The sequence below is a fragment of the Pipistrellus kuhlii genome, unplaced genomic scaffold (assembly GCF_014108245.1).
Source record: "Pipistrellus kuhlii isolate mPipKuh1 unplaced genomic scaffold, mPipKuh1.p scaffold_m20_p_3, whole genome shotgun sequence".
Lineage (NCBI taxonomy): Eukaryota > Metazoa > Chordata > Mammalia > Chiroptera > Vespertilionidae > Pipistrellus > Pipistrellus kuhlii.
In genome coordinates this window covers 128,432,493-128,454,834 of record NW_023425529.1, presented here as the reverse complement: position 1 = coordinate 128,454,834, position 22,342 = coordinate 128,432,493, and the positions used below count along the sequence as shown (strand labels likewise).

Below are 22,342 nucleotides of genomic sequence, written 5' to 3'. Positions count from 1 at the left end.
TTTGCCCTTGAAAGGAAAGAGTGAAAAAGAAATTAAACAGTTTAATATCTTCTCGCTTTCTTTTTTAAATGCCTGAACCTTCAGATAAGTCTATTGTTTTATTGTCGAATAGGTTAAAGAAAATTATTCAGGGTATATGACAAAAGTCTTTGGCAGAAGCAATATGTGGATATGATACCACTACCTCATTACCATAAAATAACTCTCCTGAATAGGAGGGAGAAGAGAAAAGTGAAAAAAGATGGGGTGCTTTTAGACTGCCTGTCAATACTACCTGAGAGATGTCAAGAACTTTGGAGAAAATGAATGTAGTTGTATCTGTGTAGACTGTTCCATATATAGCTCTAATAGGGGGTTTCTGTTCTCAAGAGATACATAGAAGACAAAAGGAATTACCATGCACCATGACCATTGTCAACAGAATGTTTTCTATTTCGACTGTTTCAATGGGGCACCTGTAAATTCCCCCTGCCACAAATATTCTTAACTTCAGTGGAAGGAAGGAGGCAATCATTGGAAAATGTCCTACTATCCTGTCTAAAGAAAAATGACAATAAAATTTAAGTCAAATTGCAAAATATTTCAGAGGCAAATATTGGGCTTTGACAGCTGATTTTGAGGTCGGTGATTTATTTTTCTAGAAACATAAATATACATAAGTGCTTTAATGTATGGGGTATGCAACATAAACTAAATACATAAGTTTATTATTAGCATGATTTTTAGGACTTAAAAACCTTGTTTAAGTTTGAGATTCAACAATTGTATATATGTTAATGCTATTCACATCGATAAAAAAAATAGGAGAACAAAAGTGGATTTGGAGGGATATGTATTTTAGGCAACAATGAGGCATATGACTGAATATAAAATTTAGGGATGTAAGTCATTAATACAGAAGTTATCACTGAAGCTTTGGAATTAAATAACCCAAGGAAAATGTGTACCTGAAGAGCATTAGGGTCACAGTGCAAGGACACACAGAACTTTAATGTTGCAGGAATGAGCACAAGGACAGGACTCTGCAAAGAAGACTGTGAGTGAACAGTAAGGGTCTTTTGGAGAAACTTCAGGATGGAGTTTTATCTCAGAAATCAAAATGAATTTCATCATAAGAAGAAAAATGTAGCTAGCAGTGCCAGCTGATGCTGAGAGATTAAGTAAGATAAAGGAACAAATGTGCTAGATTTAGTTAGAAAGTCATTAGTGACTTGGATGTGATCGGTTTCTGAGAAGTTACTTTGCCAAGGCTTAAAGGATATTGGAGGTAAAAAATAGAAAAAGGAAGTATATATAATTTCCTCAAACAGTTTAGAACTTTCAAATCACTGTGTTATTTTTATTTTCCAATTTTCCTGTAAAGATTTAAGAATAAAATAAGTATTCTAGTTATTGGAGAACTAAGAGAAAGACCTCTGTTTTACTAATTGAGGATAAGTGGGGATTAACTATGTCCTTTATGATTGAATTAGAAATTACGTTTGCAACATACTTAGCACAGGGTTTTTTATTGCTGTGATAATTATGTATTACGAATTTTTATTACTTTCAGTAGATAATTCAGATTATGCTATCTCACTGCTGAAAATATTCCAGTGGCTTACTTCCCCTACAATAAATAACACGATCTTGGCAGGGCTGATCAAGCCCTGAAGGATGTGGCTTTCACAGGTCTCTTCTCAAGCCAGAGTGGCTTCCTATTTCTCATTTGAATAAATGAAGCTTACTGCCATTGCAAAGCTTTGAAGGTTCTGTTCCTTCTGCCTTACATGCTCTTCCCAAATATATCAGCATACCTCACTTACATGCTTCAGGATTTTGATCAAATTTTACCCCTGAACTTTTAATTCCTGAACTTCTAAATCCCCATTATAGATAGCATTTATCATGTAACATACACATTTCTTTATGTAATTATTGCCTGGTTGATCTTACTAGATTTAAGGCTACATGCAAGCGAGAACCTGATCTCTTTTATTGACTATTGAAATCCCAGGGCCTGATAATTCTATTTAAATGAAATAATTAACCATAACTGCAATTAGAAATACATTTCTTTGGTCATATTAGTTTCATTTAAAGTGCTCAGTATCTTATGTTGGTAGTAGCTAACAGTTAGACAACAATTATTAGAACATTGTTTCCATCACAGAACAATGTTATATTAGACTGTATCCAAAGCCTTGTATGGAATTGATGCTAAGTAAACATTTCCTGAACAGACAACACTTCTTTTTGGTGTATTATATCTAAGGCGATTATTACCTAAGGAAATTGTAGTTTCAACTATTGGAAATATTTCCAATATTTCCAGAATGTCTCTCTGAGTCTTGGTGGATCTTGAAGTGATCAGACATGTGGTGCCCTCAAAATATACCTAGGATTTTTGTGCCACAATTGGTTTTTATGTTTTCATTGTAAAATTTTTCAAAATGTTTCTTCTAAACCTGCAGATGAATAAGTAATTTGGGTTATTGAACAGAAATGTGTTTCTTTTACTTTTTTCCTACACAAACACACACACACACACACACACACACACACACACACACACACACACTTTCTTGTCTTAAGGAGTCAGGAAATTATTGGAGTAGCGACAGAGAAAGCTTATAAATAACACTGGAAATAAATTATACAGAATTTTCTAGCTGACTGAAGAATACTTTAGTTCTGGTTAGTGCATTTCTAGTATGATTTGAATCTCAGTTCACAGGAGGTAAAGTAAAACAGTTTTTGCCGGTTTAGAACCTGCATACATTCTCCAGTACATCAAAGCAGACTCATACAGAGGAAGATATTTTTGCCAGAGTTTACATCATCAACAGTTCTGTATATATTTATTCAAACCCTATTTTATCTGGAAGATCATAATCTCTTCCAGATAAGGTACCTACAGTTTTGCTGTCTTTGCAATAAGCATTGTCTGCACTGTATTTTTATACAACAGGTTTGTATTGCACTTGTTTGAATTTATAAACATATGTCAGGTTATGATTATGTTTTTATTTTTCTTGCTATTAGATGGTCTGTATACATATAAAAAGAGAGCAAACACAGAAAAAAAAAATAGTTAATGATTGGATCCCCTTTTTTCTCCCTTAATTGTTAATATTCCCTTTATAATAATCCAGGATTATACCTTGTGTGGGCAGGGATTGCTCAATTTATGTAACTACTATTTTGAGGTTTAGGAGAATGAAGACAAAGTAACATATATCATACATTAAAATTAACAGTGCTTAGAACATTGCCATATATATACCAAGTTATCAATACATGTTTTTTTATTTACTTATTATATAAAATAAGTATATCTAGTTCCATTATTTGTGGACATCCAATATATATATATATAAAGACCCTTAACATCCAAAACAATTGAATAAATGACCGAACAATGGAAGTCATTCCTGCAATCAGATCTCGGTTGCCATGGTGACCAAGCATTGACTGCCGAGGGAGCTGTGGATCAGGCCCAGAGAGAGGCCTGTAGAGAGAAGCAGGGTCTGATCTGTAGCCCCTGTGGCAGTCAGTGCAGGGTTAGCACTCTGGAAGTCAGTCCTGCAGTCAGTGCTGGGTCGCCATGGTGACCCAACACTGACTGCTGCCACTGCAGGTGCTGTGACCCAGCACTGACTGGGATGCCGACTCAGCACTGACTGCTGCCACTGAGGTGACCCCCAGCCATAAAATTATTCTTGTTGTTACTTCATAACTGTAATTTTGGTATTGTTATGAATCGTAATGTAAATATCTATGTTTTCCAATGGTCTTAGGTGACCCTGCTAGAGGTTCTCAACCTGTGGGTCTTCTCTCAAACTATCTTTTCCATTGCAGCTTTTATCGATACATCCATCTTTAGGAGAGATCCATTCCCAACCTATGGCCCTGGAACTCCATGCTCACAGACTGAATTTACTAACCCATTCCAGGTCCTAACTGGTGAATTATTATTTGCATCCCAGTACTCCAGCAATTGAGACAACACTCTACTGCTCCTTTCTTACCACCTAGGCCTTCATATTTCTCAAAAATAATAATTTTTTGCAGAGCTAGTTTTCTTGTATCATTAAGCAAATCTTCTAATTCTACTGAGAATTGCTGCACAGTATTGTACTTCTCCTTTCTCTCTGATTCTTCCTTCTTCTCTAGAAAACATGTCATAAAGATGTTCATGGGAGAATGAAAACCACCACCTGCTCCAGCTTAACTGCCTATTCTCTGCCCTTATCATATAATTCCCTTTTCTTTGCATCAGAGAGCATTTTGTAAGCTTGGGAAATGTTCATACTTCTCTCCTTCATTTGGATTCTTTTCAGTGGGTACTTCTAGGCCAGGCAGCTTCCTGGAAGCCCTTTTCAATTTCTCTTGGGTGGCATTGGGTTTCACTCCCAAAATATCATAAGTGGAAAGTTTCTTTCACCGTTTTTAACAGCCAGTGAGCTGCCTGAGACAGATACAGGGGAGCTGGAAAGAGTTTGTTGGTGTGCACAGCTTAGAAAGCTGCTGCTTCTCCACCTCTCACCAAGTGCCTGGAAAGTTTCATCTTTTTTAAAAGTTTCTTTTTAAAAAATGTTGATTTGAGAGAGGAAGCAGGGAGGGAGAGAGAGAGAGGGAAAGATAGAAAGAGAGAGAGAGAGAGAGAGGTGAGAGAGAAACATTGTTCAGTTGCCTCCTGTTCATACTGCTGCCTGGGATTGAACCCAAAAGCTAGTTATGTGCCTTAGTGGAGAATTAAACTATCATCTATCTACCTATCTACCTATCTATCTATCTATCATCTATCTATCTATCTATCTATTATCTATCTACTATCTATCTATCTATCTATCTATTATCTATCATCTATAATATCTATCTATCTATCATCTATCTATTATCCATCTATCTATCTATCATCTATAGAGAGAATAGACTATAAAGCACTTTCCAATATCAGTAGCACTCTATAGTATAATCTCCTTATATCCTTATATATCCAAATATACATGTGACAAGAATATTCTTAAAATAATTATAAGTAATATAAAAGCACAAAAGATCTATAAAATATCAGCATGACACCACCAAAGACACTTACGATAAAAATAGTTTCAAATTGTTAGCTGCAAAGTTGCCTCTTTGCCTGTGCCAGGCTTGTTGTATCGATATAAGAGGAGAGCAGAGCCTTGGGTGGGTGGCTCAGTTGGTTGGAGCATCCTCCCATACACCAAAAACAGCTGTGGGTTTGATTCCTGGTCAGGGCGCCTATATGGGCTGCAGGTTCAATCCTCCATCAGAGTGTGTACGAGGAGAAACTGATTGATGTATCTCTCACATCATTCTCACTTCCTCTATCGCTAACAATCAAACAAACAAACAAAAACAAAAAGGCATATCTTTGGGTGAGGATTAAAGAAAAACAAAAATGTCTAGAGCAGAGAGAGGTTGAAGAGTAATATTTTTCATTACACTTAGATTAAATCCTTATTTCTAGTGACTGTGAACCAACTATAAAATTATAGAATATCCCCAAAGTCCATAAGTATTTAATTGTGTCTAAGAATAAGTCTGGTATTTTGTGTCTAGTATTCTAAAATTGGGGCATGCTGTTAACTTCAAGGTTTTTTTTTAATTTTATTATTATTATCTTTATATTAACCTCACTTTGTTGAAATTCTAAAAGTATTTCCTGAATATTTAGTTATTTTCTGTCTACCTGAAAAAAAAAGGCAGAACATTTCCTAGACTGTGACATAATATCAGCAAGTTTTTATTTAATTAGATTATGTAACTCTAAAAGATCATTTTTCTTCTAAACCATAAAATAATAACTTTCCAAACTAGGAAAATATCCTATCTAATAATAGAGAAATATTCAAATTGACTGTCACACCAAGACACAAGATGGCCAAACATAGCTTCCCCCATATGAACACAAAATAGCCACCACATAATGTCCACTACAAGATGTCCTGCAGGGCGAGGAAGTTGTGGAAGTTAAGGGTGACCAAACCAGCAGAGGAGGGCAGTTGGGGGGAACCAGGACAGCAGGAGAGGGCAATTGTGGGGGATCAGACCTGGGTGGAGGGCAGTTGGTGGGGGACCCAGGCCCGCAGGGGAGGGCAGTTGGGAACCAACAGTCCTGGATTGAGAGAGGAATGTCTGACCACCCATTTAGTGAGATCAGGCCTAAATGGGTGGCTGGACATCCCTCAAAGGGTCCCAGATTGCAGTGGGTGCAGGCTGGGCTGAGGGACATGCCCCCATGCACAAATTTTGTGCACTCGGCCTCTAGTAAAGGAATAAAGGAATGCTTCTTAGTTTTAATGACTTCACTATGCAATTGAGAATATAAAATGCTTTGTAGAATTCTAACATGCTGTATCAGACCTTCACATTCTATGAGGATTAGGACAAAGAGCAGAAATGTTAGCTGGGGCTATGTGTATCCCAAAAATCTCCACTAATCAAAGAGTAAGATGCAAATTGACCATACCTTCACAATGTCCACCAGCCAATCAGGAGTTAGTATGCAAATTAACCCATTATAATGGTGGTTTATTTTGCATATGCAGGTGACAAGCATCAGGATGCAGGGTGGAAGCTTGCATCATCACCATGGTGATGACACAGGCATTATGCACCACCCCAGCTGCTTTGAGTCTCTGAGTAGGTGGGAAGGTAGAAAGGTGGCTTTGGGCCAGAGAAGAAAGACAGCTCCACCCAGAGCCAAGCAGTGCTGGCAGACAGATAAGAAAGGCACATTCTTGCACAAATCTTGGTTCATTTGGCCTCTAATATATCCAAATGTAACTTAAGTTTTTAAAACATTTTAAAATGTCCAAGGTGTTATCACTAGAACAAGAATTGGGAAATCTAAGTTTTATTTTAGAATATCTGAGTGACAATGTCTAAATCACCTCGATGTTCTGCATTTGTTTCTTAAGGAAGTTATTAATGACACATACATTTGAGGTGACAAACTTTCTGTGCTGCTGTGAAAGTCCTAGAGAAGACATTTTTAACTCTCCTAAACTTTGCAGCACAAATGTAATATTCACTGAGCTATTATTAGTTGTTCCTCTTCTTATTCTCACTGAAGATTTTCTTTTTAATTATAACAATTAACCTATATTTGACATTTAATGTGTGTCAGGCTATTTGAGAGTTTCATGTGTGCTATTTTCATAAATACTATTACTTATCTATTATTATATGTATTTTTCCTACTATTATTTGTATTTGACATACAAGGGAACAGCACTACACAATACCAGTAGGTGATTTTCTAAGATTACACAGATAGTATGTGCCTAAAGCAAAATTTGATCCTAGCCTCTGGCTCAAAGACTTGAGTAAGTTATTATGCCATAGTGCCATCCAGGATTTTGCAACTATAATATCTAATTTTTATTGAATTAAACATAAACTCATTTTTTGTAATGAAATTTGATACATGATTTATATATATTAAATTTGATAATTTAGGTTAAAGCTCTTCAAAATATTGGTTAGGTAATTTAAATTATTTTATATAAAGTTTTTTTAATTAAAAAAGAGATAAACTGTTCTTTTAATATTTGACCACATAATAAGATGAACAATGAGAGAGCTAACTCATCATCTTTGCCTCAACTTAACTTACTCTGGAAGTAACATATTTATTGTCTGCATATATTCTTGCTAATGGAAATATACTAAATCCTTATAGTCACAGATTGTGTATTTGATGTTGTTTGGTTCTTATTTTATTTAAATAGAACCACAATATATACATTCTGCTTTGTTTACCTACTATGAGAATTGTAAGGAGACAATTAATTTAGACTTAAGCTTAGTTTTCTTAGATTTTGTCATTTAGACACATAGATATATAAAAAATAATTTTAATATTTCTTGAATTATCCTATCTAATAAAAGAGCAATATGCAAATTACCATTACTCCCTACACTCATAAGCCATGGCCACCATCCAATCAGAGTGAATATGCAAATTAACCCCAACCAAGATGTCTGCAGTCACAGAAAGCAGGAATAGAGGAAGCCAAGCTTTCCACTCACCCTGGAGGGCCCAGGCCTCCACTCTAGGCTACAAAGTTTCAATTGTAGAAGATGAATTAATTCCAGATACCAGGACCTCTGCTTGGATCACCAGCGGGCATGACTGGCTTGCAAACCACCACAGACTCCTCGTCCAGGCCACCCCATGCCCCAAGGAAACCCCCATCCTGATCTGGGACACCCTTCAGGGCAAACCAGCTGGCCCCCATCTATGCACCAGGCCTCTATCCTATCTAATAAAAGAGTAATATGCAGATTGACCATCACTCCAACACACAAGATGGCTTCCCCCATGTGGTCAAAGATCCTGCTCCCATGTGGACACAAGATGGCCACCACAAGATGGCCAACAGGGGAGGGCAGTTGAGAGGCACCAAGCCTGCAAGGGAGGGCAGTTGGGGATGATCAACCCTGTAGGGGAGGGCAGTTAGGGGTGACAGGCTGGCAAAGGAGGGAAGTTGGGGGAAAATAGGCTGGCAGGGAGTAGTTAGGAAGTGATCAGGCTGGGAGGCAGAAGTGGTTAGGTCCAATCAGGAAAGCAGGGAGGCAAGCAGTTGGGAGCCAGGAGTCCTGGATTGGGAGAGGGATGTCCGACTTTCCATTTAAACAAGCAGTCGAACATCCCTAGACAAGGTCCCAGATTAGAGAGGATGCAGGCTCAGCTGAGGGACAACACCCGCCCCCCCTCCCCCGTGCACAAATGTCGTGCACCAGACCTCTAGTATATACATATACAATTATACATTGAAATTGTTATATTATGCATATTTTCTTTCCAAGTCTCTTTTTTTCTTCTTTCACTACAATTCATCTAATATTATATTTCCTGTTTTAAAATTGCATTATGACCAACATTAGCATTAAGTTTACCTTCCTTATACTTTTTAATTATGCTCTTATATGTACATTTTATAGACATATAGCTCTGTAATACCTTTAATGATATACAGACATAAACACATTCATATGCATACATACTAATATAGAAGGTTATTGGTCATTTATTGCCCTCTAGAAATATAATGTTTTATATAACACTAAATCATTTTATCTTTTTTTAAATATGTTTTATTGATTTTTTACAGAGAGGAAGGGAGAAGGATAGAGAGTTAGAAACATCGATGAGAAAGAATCATTGATCAGCTGCCTCTTGCACACCCCCTACTGGGTATGTGCCCGCAACCAAGGTAAGGGGGTATGCAAGAGGCAGCTGATCAATGATTCTCTCTCATCAATGTTTCTAACTCTCTATCCCTCTCTCTTCCTCTCTGTAAAAAATCAATTAAAAAATATATACATATATATATATATATATATATATATGTATATATATATATTTTTTAAAGGTAGTTATGTGCATCTTAGTTTTAAGTGATGTTGGCAGATTGCTTTTCAGGAATGTACAACTTACCTATGGATCAACAATATGTGAAAGTTCATTTTACTTTGATTCTCCAACAGCAATATAATATTTTTACTCTTTACATTTTTGTCAGGTCAGGTTTTTCTATAAGATTTGCCAGATTGGTGTCTTTTTCTCCTCATTACCTCTGGTATTGGATGAGTACCTTTCAGCCTGTAAACTCAGGTCTTTCTCCAGCTCCAGGCATCTTCTCCAATTATTTCCTACTTGTCTTTCCATCTATTTCCTTGTCTTCTGATGAAATTATTAATATCCTATATAATAAAAGGATAATGTGCAAATTGATCCTAATGGCCTAATGAGCGGGAATGACTCGTAGCTATGATGCACACTGACCAGCAGGTTCTCCAGCTTACTAGTTTATCTTGCTAGTTTCTAGCTTCCTTGAAAAATGTAAATAGAACTTTTTTTAAAAAATTAAAGGTAACCTTGTTTTTGTTATTAAATGTGATTTTATTGTATATTTAGAGAGAAAGAAAGGGAGAGGGGGAAAAAATGTTATGAGAGAAACATTGATCGATTGTACCCCAATTGGGGATTAAGCTTACAACTTGGGTATGTGCCTTGACCAGGAATCAAACTGGAGACTGTTTGATGCATGGAATGATGTTCAACCAATTCAGCCATACTGGCCAGGGCTACAGAGAACCTTTTCAATGTCCTGGATTTGAATATTATGAGTGCTTTTTCTTTGTTCAAGTTATACCCTGGGAAAGGTGCTAGTGCTCTAACACCTGCTGTAATTATTCTTATTGTTCTTTAAGAATATATCCTGTGGCTATAGGATGCTATTGTTTTGTGTATTTTTTCATTTACTTTCTGAAAATGTTAAAAGTTATAAAGTATATTAAAATTTATAAAGTCTAATATAATGACCAACATCACATTTTAAAATATTTTTCACACTTATTTCAGATCTTGATTTTTAAAAAATAAACATATTACATGCAATTAATCTACTATATATATATCTGTCTCCAGTCTTAGCTGCATCTTTTATCCTAAAACACAAGTATAAATACCTATGAATTTGATATTTAACATTTGCATATATTGTGGCATAATTTTATTAAATAACTACTGATTTTTAAACAGAATATAGTTTTTTTTGGCCTGTTTTTAATCATAGAAGAATATGTGTATTTGCATTTGTGAGTGTGTATATTAGCACACTGTGCATATCATTGTCAATTTATTTGTTGAAGTTGATATTTACATCCATGAATTCATATTCTTTCAGTAATTTCAACCTTCCTTTCCATCATCACCATAATATCTTAAAAATTTAAACTACCTCCAACATTTTGCTAATACACATATATCTTTAATGAATATTTTATAAAAGATAATTTCTCCAGGTGATTATACCTAAAAGAGTAATTGCTATATTACAGAATATGCATATTATCAATATTACTAGATATTGCTTGCCAAACTGCACTAAAAAATAGTTATACTAAATTACATTCTGACCAACAATGTGTGAGAATGCCTACTCTTCCATCTCACTGCCAGCAACCCTTGTTTCCAGACTGATTTTTACAAGTCTGATATAGGTAAAATGTCCTTGTGCATCAACTTCAGTTTGAAATTTTCTGGTTACTAATGAGCTTGAGAACATTTCTATGATTTATGACCATTTGGTTTGTTTTATTCTGTAAATTCTTCATGCAACTCAATTTGTGTATGTGTGTGTATTTCAATTTGTTACACACATATACACAAACTGAATTGCTTTCTAAATAACTATACAGAATATAATAAATATAATATGATAAAAATGACGCCAACATTTAGTCTAAGAATTGAGTGATGAGGACTCAAACAGACATGTAAAGAGTCAAAATTGGAATTTGATTAAAGAAAGGGAATTCAAAACATAGTCAAGTTTAAGTATTACATATTTATAACATGGTTGAGAAAATTCAGCTTAACTGAAATCTTCATAAGCACAGGTCTCAATATAATATAATGTTTAAAGCCCATTAGCTCAAATTCTGCCTGTGTCACTTATTACATTGATAACATTTTCAAGTCTGATGTACTATAGGTAAAACGCCTATAATAGTACTGCCTTATAGAAGGCACTGCATCTCACATAGAGCTAAATACAGAGTACAGTGTCTGGCCTCTGCTAAGAATTCAATAAATGATAGCTAACTAAGCTATGAATCATCGATAAAAAAGGAGTAAACAAATGTAGTAAGAGTTCCCATACATACATAACTATTCTCATGAAATTAAAACATAACAGATATGTGGTTTACATGATAAACAGATTTTACTGTTACCAATATGTGTTGGCAAATTCTCATAGATGAAGGTATTTTTAAGAGAGTCAAATAGTTTTAAAAAATCAAATCACTACTTCTTTTTTATATCATGCTCAGCATATTGTACATGAAAAAGAAAAATCCTAGAGAAGTCCGTGTTATAATAAAGGAGGAATATTAAGAAGTAAAGTTGTTGACAGTGAATATTTAATACAAAACTCTCACAAATATTGGCTTCACTTTCATTTACTCTATGCACTAATTAGTTTTTTTATGTCTGTGTAAAAAAAATATTTGCTGTTAAATTACTATAAAACTTTTGTTTCATGTGGCCATAAAAACTATTGAAAAACTTTTTTTCTGTATTATTATTTCTATTATGTTTATTTTGTGCAATATGATATGCTCCTGAATAAAACTTAATAATTTACAAATTGTTTAGCAAATCATTTGGGCTTTAAAATTATATTACTTTGTCTGAGTTTTAATAGAATATAATATTAACTTTTGAAAAGGTATCTAGAGAATCCAACCTGTAATAAAAAAGTAGGTGACTGTGTATAGAAAATCGTGCTAAAAATGAGAGCACTACCTCGAACCTTCTTCAAATTTAGTTGTTTGCTTCCACTTCTTCACAAATGTAGGTAACCTTAAAATGTTTACTTAAAGAAACAGTATTATTCTAGTATTAACAACTTGTTCTGTAATAGGGAATGTATACTCTATACTTATATAAAGCTACCCATAGTAATCTTAGTAAATGTTAAATACTGTTTGTTGCTCTAATGTGATGTTCTCTTTAAACTAAAGATTGCATATTAAAATATTTTTAGTAGAATTTACAGTTCCATATTTTCAGTTCCTGTGTGGACCTAAGGCCTGACCTCAATGCCTTGGCTAATGCCAACTTCCCAAACCCAGGAATGCACTGAATAAGAACAAACAAACAAACCAAAAACAACAAAACACAGATGGCCAACTCAAGGATACTGACCATGAAAATCCAAATTGGGACCAGCAAGAACACTGCCTGCAATGTTCATAGTCAGTTCCTCTGATCTCTTCATTCTGTTTTCCCCCTCCCTTCTTATAACAACCTCTGCCTGCACTGAGATGTTAAGATGGGCTTTGATACAAGAGTTCCCCATTTTCTTGGGTGACTGGCACTTGAATATATTTCTTTCCTTTTCCACAAGCACCTATCTTAGGAGTTTGACTTTCATTGTTCAGGTAGCTGAAATTGGGTTTGGTTACAATTCTATGTATCTGACAAATATCTCATTGAAAAATTATATTTTATTATGGTTACAAATAAAATTTTAGTTTTTAAAACCAGTGTTGAACATATTTTGTAATAATGTATATCTAACACTGCTACTTAACAATGCTGGAACATGATTGATATTAAAAATATTACATGAAGATGCCGAAACCGGTTTGGCTCAGTGGATAGAGCGTCGGCTTGGGGACTGAAGGGTCCCGGGTTCGATTCCGGTCAAGGGCATGTACCTTGGTTGCGGGCATATCCCCAGTAGGGGGTGTGCAAGAGGCAGCTGATCGATGACTCTCCCTCATCGATGTTTCTAACTCTCTATCTCTCTCCCTTCCTCTCTGTACAAAATCAATAAAATATATTAAAAAAAATATTACATGAAGAAATGATACAAGTGATTTTTAAAAGTTTCTAACATATAAGCTGAAGTGTTTCAGGGTGGGGAATGTCCATATAAGGCCCATGGAATCATTTGGTCTGACCCTGCCAAGGCATTAGGGGTGAGTTAATAAATATTTGACCAAATATAGCAGGTTAATTTTTTAAAGATATTTTTATTGATTTCAGAGAGGAAGGGAGAAGAAAAGAGATAGAAACATCAATGATGACAAAGAATCATTGATCAGCTGCCTCCTGCACAACCACCACTGGAGATTGAACCCATAATCTGGGCATGTGCCCTGACCAGGAATCAAACTGCAACCTCCTGTTTCATGGGTTGACAATCACCACTGAATCATACTGGGACAGCAGGCTAATTTTTAAGTTGACAATTTTGTATGGCCCACAAATTATGTTATAAATATCCAAATAGCCCTTGGAAGAAAAAAAGTTTCCCTCCCCTAGATGATACAAAATGAGAAACAGATGCTTGACATCTTGAAATCTATCGATAATAATAAAAGCGTAATATGTTAATTAGACTGAACATCCTTCCAGACGTCCTGTCCTCCTTCTGGATGTCCTTCTTACCTTCCATATGAAGGAAGCCCAGGTCCCAGGTGCCAGAGGAAAGCCAATGCCACCAGCCTGGTGAAGGAAGGCCTACTTTTGCAGGAATTTTGTGCATCAGGCCTCTAGTGAAATAATAAGAAAAATGATGTCCACAAAGAAAAGCTTAAAAATCAAGCAAACAACTTGTTCAATACACTTTCTTTCTAATATGTATTTTTTTAAATTAAGCTATTATAATTTTGGCAAATGGACCCTCCCGGTTGATGATTCATTATATGATGGAACCATAAATTGAATCACAGCCCCATGAAGCATAAATAAAAAACTGAGTGTTTTTTCAACAGTATCATAAATATTCAATAGATATTTATCACTAATTTCAAAAATTAACATTCATTGCCAAAAGTGGTTTGGATAGAGTATCGGCCTGCAGACTGAATGGTCCTGGGTTTGATTCCGGTCAGGGGCATGAACCTTGGCTGCGGGCGCATCCTCAGTGGGGGGTGTGCAGGAGGCAGCTGATCAATGATTCTCTCTCATTGATGTTTCTGGCTCTCTATCCCTCTTCTTTCCTCTCTGTAAAAAATCAATAAAATATATTTTTTTAAAAATTAACATTCATGGGTGACTAAATAAACATACAAGTTAAAAATAAAAAGTGGCATTAATAGATTTTATCGCGGTGATTAAAATAATATGTAAATTGTAAAAATGGTGTACTCAATTGATATAAACCAATATACCAAAATATTTATATAAAACAATTAAATCTTAAAATATCTCCAAAGAATTTCTTCTTTTTTTGTTTTTTAATATAGAAATATCATGAAACCTTTTCAGTTTAAAAAGGATTCAAACTATATAGAACAGACTGGCATTCTGAAAAGGCTTAGAAAACTACAGAAATGAATGAGAAAAAGAAGAAGAAATAAAAAGATAACAAAAGCAAACAGAAGAAAAAATGTTTAAAATTAATTAAAAATCTTGAAAGGATAAAAGTACTGAAGATAAATTAATTATATATACATATATAGATATAGATAGACTAGAGGCCCGGTGCACAAAATTCATGCATTGAGGTAGGGGGTGTCCCTCAGCCCAGTCTACACCCTCTCTAATCTGGGACCCCTCTCACAATCCAGGACTGCTGGCTCCCTACTGCTCACCTGCCTGCCTCCCTGATTTCCCCTAATTGCTTCTGCCTGTCAGCCTGGTCATCCCCTAACCACATGTGTCAAACACAAGGCCCGCGGGCCAAATCCGTCCCGCCAGGCCTTGCAATGTGGCCCGCACCGCACTGTCATCACTGCACTCCGCTGCGTTTCCATCACAATGACAGTTTATGACTGTTCAGTAAACCATTCGGCCAGTGATTTAGGCTGGATTTTAGATTTTGGCCCCTTCTCTGATTGAGTTCGACACCCCTACGGCCTAACCACTCCCATGCCAGCCTGATTGATGCCTAACTGCTCCCCTGCCAGCCTGATCACCCCTAACTGCCATTCCCTGCAGGCCTGGTCTCCTCCAACTACTCTTCACTGCAGGCCTGGTTCCCCCAATCTGCCCTTTATTCCATGCCCGGTAACCCCCAACCTCTCTCCTCTGCCAGCTTGGTCCTTCTCAACTGCCCTCTTCTGATAGCTATCTTCTGTCCACATTGGGGCAGGATCTTTGACCACATAAGGGAAGCCATCTTGTGAGTTAGAGTGATGGTCAATCTGCATATTACTCTTTTATTAGATAGGATAGAGGCCTGGTGCATAGATGGGGGCCAGCTGGTTTGCCCTGAAGGGTGTTCCAGGTCAGGGTGGGGGTTCCCTTGGGGCCTGGGGTGGCCTGACCAAGGGGCTTGTGATGGTTTGCAGGCCGGCCACACCCCCTGGTGACCCAAGGTAGGCCCTGGTATCTGGGGTTTATTTATCTTCTACAACTGAAACTTTATAGCCTGGAGCAGAACCAATTCAATCTATGTTTCTATATCTACATGTGTCTTTCTAATCACTTAAAAGGATTGGCCCTCCAATCCATGGGTTCATCTGTGATTCAACCAACTGCAATTGAAAATATTTGGGAACAATATTATGTGTTGCTAAGCTGGTGATATTTATGTCTGTACCGAACATCTACAAACAGTTTTTTCCTTGTCATTGTTTTCTAAACAATACAGTATAACAATTACTTACATTGCTTTTACATTGTGTTAGGTACTATAAGTGATTTAGAGAGGATTTAAAGCAGAGGAGAGGATGTGCATAAGTACATGCAAATCCCATGCCATCTTATATTAGGGACCTTGAACATTGGCCATTTTGGTATCCTCAAGGGTCCTGGACTCAATTGTCTGTGGTTATGTTGGGGCAACTGTAATTTATAACTATTATTGGCAAATCTGATATTTTAGCATGTATCATATTCCAGAGGAAGTACATGTAATGCAGTCATATTGAATTATTTTGTTTAAAAATAACCAAAACACCTGCACATGAGTGTATGTGCACACACAGATGAACACAAATGGCAGAAGAAACACTGAATTAAGAAAAGAGCAAAACTCTATTTCTCATTCTGTCTCTAAGTCTCTGCATGCCATAGGTAGATTAGGGTGCGATTTGCTTTTCCTGAAATTTGTTTTCTTCAAATGTTACAGAGGGAAGGAGGAGTTGGTCTCTAATAATTACAATATGTTGTTTTGCTTTGTTTTCCAGCTCAAGTGGGCTGTTTTTAGCAGATTTCACATTCCAAGGTTAAGATGTAATTGGAGTGTTTTGTGTTGGAGATAATATCAGTAATCAATGCATTCATTTTTAGATCAACTCAGTTTACTTTCTCCTATGTACTACTGAACTGGAAGAACAAAGGGCAACACATTGTATATTTCACCTCTTAAAATAAATAGGCACAAGGATGAAGAGAGATTTACCAAAGACTAATCTTAATGGAAATTGCAGTGGATCTAATTCCATCAGGGTTTTATCTAAGGTGACAATAGCTAACCTGATGATCTCATCTCTGGAGAAAGCTAAGCTGGGAGACAACCTCAAGGTCATTTCTTTCAAGTAAGAACTATGTGCTCATCGGAGAAGAATAATGGGCAATGGCAACTGTGCACTTTTTTTTTACCATGGACTTTCTAGCACCACAATAAGACACATAACTTAAAAGTTATAATAGGAATATAATTTATGCATGTTTTAATAATTACTAGCCTTTTCCATGTTTTAACCTAATTTTTGAGATGATTTTGTTGGAAAATAAGCAGCTATGTTATGATTTGCAAAGGGGGTTTTAAACTCTCATATCATTTAAGATGCCTCTTAAATAACGTTACCTTAGTTTATAATAGATAAGAAATATGTGGTTTTGAAGTTCTGGTTATTTAGTATTTGACTTTTACTACTTAAAGCTTGCTTCATAAGTTTACAGAGTTTAATATGCTTGTATGCTTGGCTATCTCCAGAAAACATCTCTTGCTCCTACATATGTCTTCTTTATCTGCTTGTTGAATGTGTTTCATTCTAAGGTTATAGAGAAATGTTAAAGTATATCCCTGGAAGAAATAGTGCCCTGTTTTAAAGTCAGGTTATCTATAATAATAAACGTGTAATGTACTAATTAGACCAGACAGCCAAACGACCTTCCGAATGTTGGACATCCCCCAAAGGGTCCTGGATTGGAGAGGGTGCAGGCTGGGCTGAGGGCCCCTCTCCCCCTGTGCATGAATTTCGTGCACTGGGCCTCTAGTACAACAATATAAAGTTACCTATACTTTAATCATCCTAGTTTAAGCCACCAGCATATCTGACCTGATCTTTGCCCTCGCTGATTTCCCTCCTTTCTTTATTCTTCATATTCAGAGTTTATTCTCCAAAGAGCAGTCAGAGTTAGTTTAAAAGTATAATTGGGATTACATTACTCCGTGGCACAAAACCTAAAGGTATTTTCTTGCATTATTTACAGCCATAATTTGGCATTCAGCCCTATCTCTGAACTTGAACCATAATTTTCTCTCCTTGTTGACTCTTTTGCAGGGCCATGGATCACTTTCTTAATCTGTGGATATTTTAAACACACTCTTACCCAAGTTCTTTTGCCTTCGATGTTCTTACTTATGGAAATGTTTTTGTATATCTCTGCTAGGAATTGCTCCCTTAATTTATTTGAACCTCAGAATAGTGTAACTTCCTCACAGATAATCTAAAACGATGGTTTCTTTCATTCCATGTTTGTTTACCATGCTTGATTTACTAGATTAGCCTTAACTAGCTGAGACATTATATGTGAAGTAGAGGCCCGGAACATGAAAATGTGTGCACTCTGGCGGGGGTTGAAGGGAGGTTCTCCAGCTCAGCCTGCACCCTCTCACAATCTGGGACCCCTCGGGTAGGGTCCCTAGGCCAGGCCTATCAGGGAAGCTGGCCCCACCCACGCTGCTGCCATTACTTCCCATCTGTGCAGTGCTGCCCACCTCCCCTTCCCTGCCACCAGTGGCCTCCCTCTGCAGGTGACAGTCTGGGGGGGTGATGGCTTGGCTGGCCTGGGTCTCCCTCTTTCTTTGCTAGTTGGTGGGGTCAGCCAGGTGAGGAGCCATCTGCCTACCTGATCATCTCTAACCACTGACCTGCCTACCTAATTGCCCTTTACCATTCTGCCTGCCTGCCTGATCTCCCCTAACTGCTTGATTGGGGACAAAGACACCCCAGTGAGGGGCTGTCTGCCTACCTGATTGACCCTAACTGCTTGCCTGCCTAAGTGATCACCCTTAACCACTCTGCCTGCCTACCTAATCGCCCCTAACTCCTTGTTTGGGGGTTGGGCCAGCCCTGTGAAGAACCATAATGGTCTAGTCTCTGGTTGTTCCCTGATGCCTGGCTTTTTATTAGTATAGATAAATGTATGTGTATTTGAATATGTTGCTTCCCTCCTTTTATTAATATAGATAACTATTTGTGTATTTGCATATGTTGCTTCCCTCCCAATCAGAATGGAAACTCTATGAGAAAGAGAGAGAGAGACCTTGTTTGTCTTGTTCACTGGTGAATTATCAATCCTAAAAGAGCAAGGTCTCCAATAAATATTTCTGCACCTGAAGAAAAGCTAGTCCTTTGGGGGTATAAGTGCTTACTAAAAAATGCTAAGAAATTTGCAATAGAAATTGCATAAATGCAGAATTAAAAAGCATTTACTGCAAACAAGTTACCTGTGGCACCTTAAAAGTTTTACTCATGAATTCATCCTCTTGATCATTAAAGACTGATTCATGAAATCTCAGTTGGGTAGATGGGTTTGTTTTTTAAACTTTGTAGGTAAAATAGTGCTGATTTACACCAGAAACTCTACATTACATTTTTTTTTTTTAACATAAAAAAGCACATGTTTCCTTTTTTGCTTAGTAATTAACTTTAGCATTTTGGTCAGGCAATGTGTAAAGCTATACAATTAATTTTGATTTACATATAAATATATAAACATTCATAAAGTATTAATAATTACGAACTCTAGTGTCATATTAGAGAAATTTCTGCATATTCAACATCATGTGTTTTGACTTTCACTTTATATTCATGGAAACTCATGCTATAGCATATTCATAGCATCTAATATGAATTTTAATGAATAATTAGAAATATGAATTCACAAACATTCATTAAAAGTTAATTACTCTGTTGGAATGTTAGGAAAAGCAGAAACTGTCCAGGCTTAACAGCACATTTCTTTTTCTTATTTTACTTCGTTGACCTCCTCTAAAGATGTCTCATTAGCATAACAGAGTAATTTTTTAGGATTATGATCAAATTGCCTTCAGAGAAATTTAACATGACCACATTAAATCCAAAGACAATTTTATATGAAACACTATTAATATACAGAAAATCTACTTTATGAGTAACTCTTTTCAGAAAGATAGGAAAATATACATCCCTTTATTAATTATTTTATTTGATGGGAAAATTGGTAATAATTACAGAAACATGTGGAGAACCAGGTCAGATAGGAGGCAATTTAAAGTGACCTTTGAAATGGTTTTTCTTGCTTTTCATTCTCCTATGAAAGAACAAGGACACTCAGGCACTCTATAGAGATGTCTGAGTGATGAGATAATACAGAGGAGTCCTTATAAAGACAGAAACAGGTGGAATGTTAAATCACTGAAGAATTCAACTTTACACAACTAACACCCAAATTTAATTGGCTTCTATTTGGAAAGCAGATGGAATCTGATTGGGGATAAGGGTTCAGTGTTGACCTATACTTCATGATGCCTGGAAAAATAGACAGACCCACGACCCTCCACCCTTCCCAGTCAGAGTCCCTACATCCAGAATAGTCTGAAAATTATAGAAAAAAGTAGATGGGTCAATGTTGTTAGAAAACAGGTGAAACTATATTCTAGCTACAGTCTCCTAGTGTCTAGTCAGATTAAAAAGATAAAGAAATTTAGTCTAGGTGGGTTCTGTGGTATTTAAGAGGCAATAAATATATTCTTTTTATTAATAAAAATAGCCAATGTTGGATATAAGGCAAAATGAAGTACTAAATGTTTTTAATATTATTATACTCGAGCATTGTCTTAGATACCACATGGGACTATTTAATTGTCTAAGGGCAGTTTTCATGTCTTTTTAACTTGTTATTGACCATTGATAAGAGCCTACACACTCTATTGTTATGTGTGTTTTTTTATATTTTTCCCCAATAAAAATAAAAATGATTTCTGTTAGGTAGAGAGGGTAATTCCCAAAGTTTCAGTTTGTCACCCAGTAGGATATTCAACAGTGTTGTCTCTAAGTTAACGAACTTACTGTAGCAAGTCATCCTTGACTGACTACATAAATCTCCCTTCCTCATTTTCTTTCAACTCTCTTTACTATGTGACTGATTTTCTCATTACATACATCTTTGGCATGTTTGAAGCCTATACTTGTCAATTATACTTTGACACTACCATGGTGGTAAAAGGAGACTATTATTTCAGTACAAAGGGAATTCTTTAGGTTTCTGCTGTGAATGAGAATGTGAACAGAATAGAAAACTGCTAGCTTAATTTTTTCTTTGAAGGTACACTCAGATTTCCCTACCTGCCTATACAGTGTAGTCTCCAATGCCTCTTTCTTCAAAAACTATCATACAAATCCCTTACAATCTTATGTTCTTATGTCATCTATTCTAGCCAAACTAGAAACCTAGATGAACACAACCAACCACTCTTTTCATGTCTACACAGGTACCATAAGGAATGGATAGACTGAGACCAATACACATCCATGGTCACTGACACAAGTACCATAGAAGTCTTACTATACTTTCTCAATTGGTTTGCTCTCCACATTTTTGTAAATTATCAGAAGATGACCTTGCCTTATACTCAGGGAAAGTAAAAACAATGGGGTTGAATTTTTATCTACTTCTTGATATAAAAACTTACAATATATAAAACTACCTGACTTTACATAAAACTGCATACATCCTTTGACATTCAGTAGTAGGTTAGTGATTAATATTGCCAGATTTCCATTAAACATATTAAGGAATACAGAATGAAAAATAAGGTTAGTTATTAATAATATTAAGATATAAAGTACATAATAGGAGTCAATTGTCTTAGAAGTTAAATAGGAGTATTGCAGAAAATATGATATTTTTAACATGTGAAATTATTCGGAATTGTTCTCTGTCTGTTGTGGGTTTTTTTTTTTTAATTTTCTTTTTTTATATTTTGTGTGCTTCAAGTTCTACCACTCTGGATCTTTCAAAAGGCATTTGGGGTCTACTCAGCTAGTGATTTGTTTTTCCAAAAGATGTTATCATGTTTCCTCAGGCTATATGTCAAATAATTCCCCTCTTTGAATCTAAAGTTTTTTCTCAGTTCAAAATGTTATTTTTGCTTTGGGTTGTTTTGTTTTACTGAAACATTAAACCGAACCAAATAAACACAAATTTCTGTTGACCTTTCCACATATTAGTCCCATCCTAGCAAGAAGTTGATCCCTAATAGGAGACATCACTCCCGCCCCTCCCCAGGGATATCAAGCTCATTGTATGGGGGAAAATTCCTTTTATCAAATATCTTAACTCAGTCATCCATGATGGACATACTTTATAAAATTTGCATATAAGTGATTCAAGCTGTCAACTGAAAGAAATTTACTTTTATAACTAATTTAACCTTCTCCCAAAGAGTCATTTTAGGTTTTAACCTCTTAATTTTATATGTGATTAGGTATTGGGGGTAAATATTATACAAATATAATCATTTGTGAAGCCTCCTCTCTATTCTCTACCAGTCAGTCATAGAGATTTTCATAAAATAAGAGAAGTTTAGTAGGTAGAGTTTTAAATTATCCACATTTATGAGCCCATAGATTTTCATAGCAA

At 36.0% G+C, this 22,342-nt stretch overlaps 1 pseudogene; it reads right to left on the bottom strand.

Annotated features, from left to right (window-relative positions):
* Positions 1-3,788: 3,788 nt before the first annotated feature.
* LOC118729651 overlaps positions 3,789-22,342 on the bottom strand; it is an 88,478-nt pseudogene continuing 69,924 nt past the window's right edge.